This window comes from Dipodomys spectabilis, unplaced genomic scaffold (assembly GCF_019054845.1).
Source record: "Dipodomys spectabilis isolate Male_0828 unplaced genomic scaffold, ASM1905484v1 ptg000143l, whole genome shotgun sequence".
NCBI classification, from domain to species: domain Eukaryota; kingdom Metazoa; phylum Chordata; class Mammalia; order Rodentia; family Heteromyidae; genus Dipodomys; species Dipodomys spectabilis.
In genome coordinates, this window is record NW_024870820.1 from 1,660,709 (window position 1) to 1,666,688 (window position 5,980).

At 34.5% G+C, this 5,980-nt stretch overlaps 1 non-coding gene across 1 annotated transcript; it reads right to left on the bottom strand.

Moving 5' to 3' along the window:
• Window positions 1-1,323: 1,323 nt before the first annotated feature.
• On the bottom strand, window positions 1,324-1,429 carry LOC122117540. The gene has a single exon (XR_006149191.1). It is a non-coding gene; the product is annotated as a U6 spliceosomal RNA (small nuclear RNA).
• Between the last annotated feature and the right edge of the window lie 4,551 nt (window positions 1,430-5,980).

Below are 5,980 nucleotides of genomic sequence, written 5' to 3' on the forward strand. Positions count from 1 at the left end.
TTTGTACACACATATACACACAGAACATTTTCCTTTTTGGTTTTTTATAGCAACTTAGTTTTCCACCTACATCATTTTTTCAAATGTTTTTATTGTGATTACATGGTTACATAAGTTCCCAAATTTCACAATATTGTGGGATAGTGATGCTTAGTTAAAGTCACAAACACATTCTAACTTTGATGGAGCAAATTGTCTATCATAGTCTACAATATTTATGAGTTCTATGAGCTTTGCAATAGAGTTATTTCATATATATATATATATATATATATATATATACTTCTTTTGTTTTGAAATATGTATATTTTTTGTTTTGTATAGCGTCAGCTATTCCCTCTTTCCCACTTGTTCCCTCCCTCCCTTCAGTGACATGGAGTTGCTTAGTTTATTTTGGTCAATGTCCAGTGCAGCTGATGGATCCCACTATTGTATGTTTTTCCCTGATTCTCTCTAGTCTTGTGTCGTCCTCTGGTTTCCCTTCAGTGTGCACATATGATCAGCAAAATGGGGTTATTTAGTAATGATTCGACCAGATGAGTGGAAGTTCTTGGTTTCTTAAGTGTTGTTAATTTTTTCATATCACCTTACATTTTGGATTTAACATCCACTTATCATGGAGACCATGTGCCGTTCGTCTCTTTGCTTTTGGCTTACCTCGCTCAACATGATTTCCTGTAGCTTGATTGATTTCCTTAATAATGCCATTATTTTGTCCTTTCTAATGGATGGAAAATATTCCATTGTGTATAGTTACCACAGTTTTTGGATCTACTCATCTCTGGTGGTACATATGGTTTTTTTTCATATCCTGGCTATTGTGAACAGTGCTGCAATAAGCATGGAGGTGCATGTGTCCTTGAATATTAGTACCTGTTGTTCAGAATAGATGCCTAGAAGTGGTATGAATGGGCCATAAGGAAGGTCAATATTTAGCTTTCTGAGGACTCACCAGACTGATTTCCAAAGTGGTTGTGTAAGTGTACATTCTCATACACACACACACACACACACACACACACACACACAGAATGTTTTCTTGATCATTCTTCTACTGAGGGGCATCAGATTTGGTTTCATATCTTAGCTATGGCAAATAATGCTACAATAAACCTTGTTGTGGTGGTAGTTTTAGTATGGACTTGTTTCTGATCATTTAGGGGAATGCCTGAAAGTGGGATTGCTGTGTAATACGGGAGCTCTATGTGGAGTCTTTTGAGGAACCTGCAAACTCTTTCCAAAGTGGATGAACAAGTTTACACTCCCACCAAGAATGCAGTAGGCTTCCCTTCTGGCCACATCCCTTCCAGCATCTGTTGTTGTAAAAGTATGGAACGATTCACTAATTTGCGTGTCATCCTTTTGCAGGGACCATGTTAATCTTCTCTGTATGTTCCAATTTTAGTGTATGTGCAGCCAAATTGAGCACAGAACATTATTGTATATATAAAGTGTAATTGATTTTCTTAAACTAGACAATTCAACAAAAAGTAAGTTCAAAAGAATTGTGAAATTTTGAACCATTTATTTCTTACATAAGCACATATTTAAGAGTAAAGTCAAGATTGACATGGCAAAAAACAAAATAATTCCAGGTATTTGTTGTTCATGAGATGTGTAGGAAGAGGAATTCAATTATTCTACACAAGGCACCTGTCATAGTGATCATTGCAGCAAATGTTAAGGTTTGTTAAAAGTTTTAATGATTTAAATATGTTTATTTTTGGGATTTGCTTATATATGATAAAATTAAGACTGTTTAGCAGGTCATAAAATTTTTTGATAAAGTATAAAATATTTCTAGTAGCATGTACGAGTAAGTATGTACATTTGAGAGTTTATAGAAACTTTACTAATGAGAAGTTGCAAAGACTGTTTAAAGAAGCAGAGTGAAGAGTTAAGATTTAAAGTACACAGTTTCTGTTAAATCTTTAGGGCTCCCTTATGTTGTATGTTAATGATGAACAAATAATTATATAAGCCACATATAAATGATGAGATGAACTATAAATAGTAATCTTAGTGGGTAAATTTAAAGGCTACTCATAGCTTTATCCAGTTTTACATGTACAGGAATATGAGGAAATAGTAAAATCTACTATGTACACTTCAAATACTGAAAACCCTGGTAATTATTTTGTTTTTTATTTTAGTAATCATTAATATTTAATTATTTTTTTCTTCATAGCATTTTTTCCTTGTAATATAATAAAACATTTTGTGAGTCGTCATTAAGAGGTACTTTGAGAATATTATTGGGATGGCCACACCATTTTTCATAGGTGCATGTGAATTTACAAAGAGCAAAACTAAAAACAAAATATTGATTAAAATTTTTTTCAAGTAGAGTCTGAATCAGTAGTGTTGATAAATGTCCACACCTAAAATCTTAACCCTAGGCTGAAGTAGTGGTATTACAGAATTGAGGCCACAAAATTGAGAAACTGTGTTTTGTTTTGTTTTTGTTTTTTTTGCTTTGTTTTTGTTGGTTGTGGGGCTTGAACTCTGGGTCTTGGGTACTGTCCCTCAGTTCTTCAGCTCACGGCTAGTGTTACTACTTGAGCCACAGCACCACTTTCATTTTTTCTGCTTATGTCGTGCTAAGGAATGAAATTCAGGACCTCATTCATGCAAGTCATGCACTCTACCTCTGAGCCACCTTTCCAGCACCTGAGAAACTGTGATTTAAAAAATCATGTGAACAATATTTGCTTTCTCCTTTGGGTTATATAATGAAATATGTAAACATATTTTTATATTTTTGTGAATTGTCATACTTCTAAATTTATACTAACTGCAGCCAATTTATCCTTTTCAAAGTCAAGAAATATTTCTGAGAGTTTGCTTCTGTGAAGACTGTTTTTGCATTTATAATTTCTTCTGAGTCATTTTTATTTTTTATCAAAATCACTTTATATTTTATGTTGGTGAGTTATCATACATCAACTACCTTCAAATGTACATGTAGAGTCTCAATATAGCAGTATGAATATTCTCATACAACTCGTTTATCTGTTACGCACTTTAAGTATTATGACATTTTTCCCTCTCTTGCACTCTCTCATTTCTGCTCTTTCTCTTTCATGCTCTATGTCTGCTACTTAGATTTTCTGCTGGTCTACTATTATCCGTCAGGATCCACTGGTTTTGTTGGGATAGGGACCATCCCTTACCCTTGCATTCTTTAAGAGTTATAACAGTGAGGTGAAATTATTCTTTGCCACTCTAAATGGCAAAACAACAGATCTAGGAATTCCTTTTCACTTTAAGTACTATTATAAATTTTATCTCATATGAATCATTGAGACTGATAAGATACTTTTAGCTTGGGACCTAAAAGTTCTTTTTCTTTATAAGCAACCTTTTACTTTTATTATCAGTAAGTAACAAAAACAAAGCTATCCTATGGAAAGTAGGCTGAAGTTGTTCACAGGGATGAAAAACAAAGTAATGGGGGAAGTAAGTACAAAGGATATCCCTCATATAGCACAGATCCTTAAGAGCAGTTTATGATGTACACTTTGTGATAAGCACAATGTGCTGGGAACTGTAGATTAAATCACTGAACACCTGATATATATTTATATGCACATATATTTATATATGTATATTTATTTACATATGCATATATGCATATATAGGCCCATATATGTACACATGAATGTTACTATACACACAAATACATACGTATGTACACACATGTACACATGCACAAATGGAGAAAGACACATAGATATAGCCAACAAAAGTTTCACTAGTTGTTGAATATGCCTTTGACAGAATGCTTAGTAACAAATGTGTTGAAGATATATTTGTCTCTAAGAGTTCTTTTACCACTCCTCTTATCTCTTACAACTGGTAGGTTTAGAGAGATTCAACTTGAAAAAATGCAGTACAAGTGATAGCAAGTAACTCGGAAATCTCAATACGTATAGGTCATATGGTGTCTCCCTGCTCCCCATGGAATGCTTGCTCTTGTAGACACTCTCAGCAGCCAAAGTAGTAGGATTATTCAGAATAAAGTTATAAGGCTTTAAATGGCATCCTTCCTTGGGCTCTTTTCCAACAGCCAGCATCAATTCCTAAGCAGATGAGTGACTCCCCAGAAGACGGGAGCACAGGTCAAAATTTAACTAACCCATATGAAAAGTCTAAAGTGAGAAATGCTGACTGAGGTCGTGCTGATGGCCTAGCCACTAAAATAAGAAAAAAAGAAAGTTTTTTTATGTATGAAAATTTAAGAATAATTTGTAACCTGTCAATAAATGTGTAGAACGCAATTATATCAACTGACAAAAGATGATGTGCATTTCATTTATGTGATTTTGGACTTGGAAAGTGTTTTTAAGTGTGTCTACACAAGTAGAATCAGCATGAAACAAGCCAGCATTTCTTCATTTAAGACACAAGGAAAGGATACAGGTTGTCCCATTGTAACAATGAGATTTGCAAGATACTATTAGAGGGAGGTGGACGGAGGTGTTGTGGATGTGTGAAGGTAAGGAATAGTAGGGGAATACAAAGGAGGTGGTAACAATGCTCAATAAGAAATGTACTCATTACCTTACTTATGCAACTGTAACCCCTCTGTACAGTATCTTTACAATAAAATATATATTAAAAACATACTAGGAAAACTGTACATATAGCAAGTTGTATTTTTCACTCAATATAAGTAAAGTATTAGTTTTAGGACCACAGGCATACTAAAATTTTGGATGTTCAAATTCTCTACATAAACACAGTATATTATTTTCATTAGAATCTGCCCACAACCTAGTGCAGTGTAATTTCTGTGAAAATTTTTACTATATTCTATGTTATAGTGGAAAATAAAATATATTCACTATCAACAGATACAAATTTATTTCAGATAATTTTTGTCTGCATTTTGTGGATGGAATTGCGAGAGCTAATTTGAAAAGCACAAATTTAATCACCAAGAGCTATCTTCACGATGTAACAAAGATATAATACAACATCATTGAATGGTATGGGACTCTAAGGAGAAGTACTTCAATTGAAACATTATCAGAAATTGTAAGCAAGCAAAGACTATATAGAAATGCAGCTGCTAGATTTCTCATGGAGAGCTTTTATAACATTTGAAACACAAGTCAGAACCTCATGGAAGTGTAGACAATTTTCCTTCACCTTTCTGTCAATCTTGGTCATTATCAATCATAATATAGCTAATCTAGAATAATCTTGTAATAAGAAAATGTTTATGAGAAGTGAGGAGAATGGTGGAGGAGAACCTGGAGGCTAAACAATCTCTCTCACAGAAAGCAGTTTTAGTGTTCCAGCGAACAGTACTAGGCTAGAGTATCACACTGTGTGCCATCACAGTACAGAGTTTGGCTAGAGAGGGAAAATCCAGGGAAGGAGACAGATCTGAGCAGTTGCTGTAGCCATGGCTGAGGCAGCTTTGGTGGCGGCCATAGTCACTCTGCCATACATACAACAGAGGGGGTCCAGGACAAAGGCACCAGACACAGTGGGTGAGCAGATTCTACTCAACACCAGCAACAACTGAAAAGGAGCAAACGAGTTAAACCATCTTAACAGGCCCATATCAAGCATTGAAATAGAAAAAGCAGTAAGAGACCTCTGTTCTTAGAAAAGCCCAGAACCTCATTGATTTACAGCAGAATTCTACAAGGTTTTCAAAGCAGAACTCATACCAATACTCCTCCAACTCTTCAATGAAACTGAAAGAGAAAGTTCACTACCAAACTAGTTCTATGAAGCCATCATAACCCTCATACCAAAACCAGTTAGGAACTCATCAAAGAAAGAGAATTACACACCCATTACTTTGATGAACATTGATGCCAAACTTCTCAACAAAATTTTCGCCAAACAATTCAACAATTCATCCAAAAAATTACATACCATGATCAAACAAGATTCAGTTCATGGAAGCAAAGCTGGTTCAATATACGCAAATCAATTAATTAACACCATTTTATGATGAAGT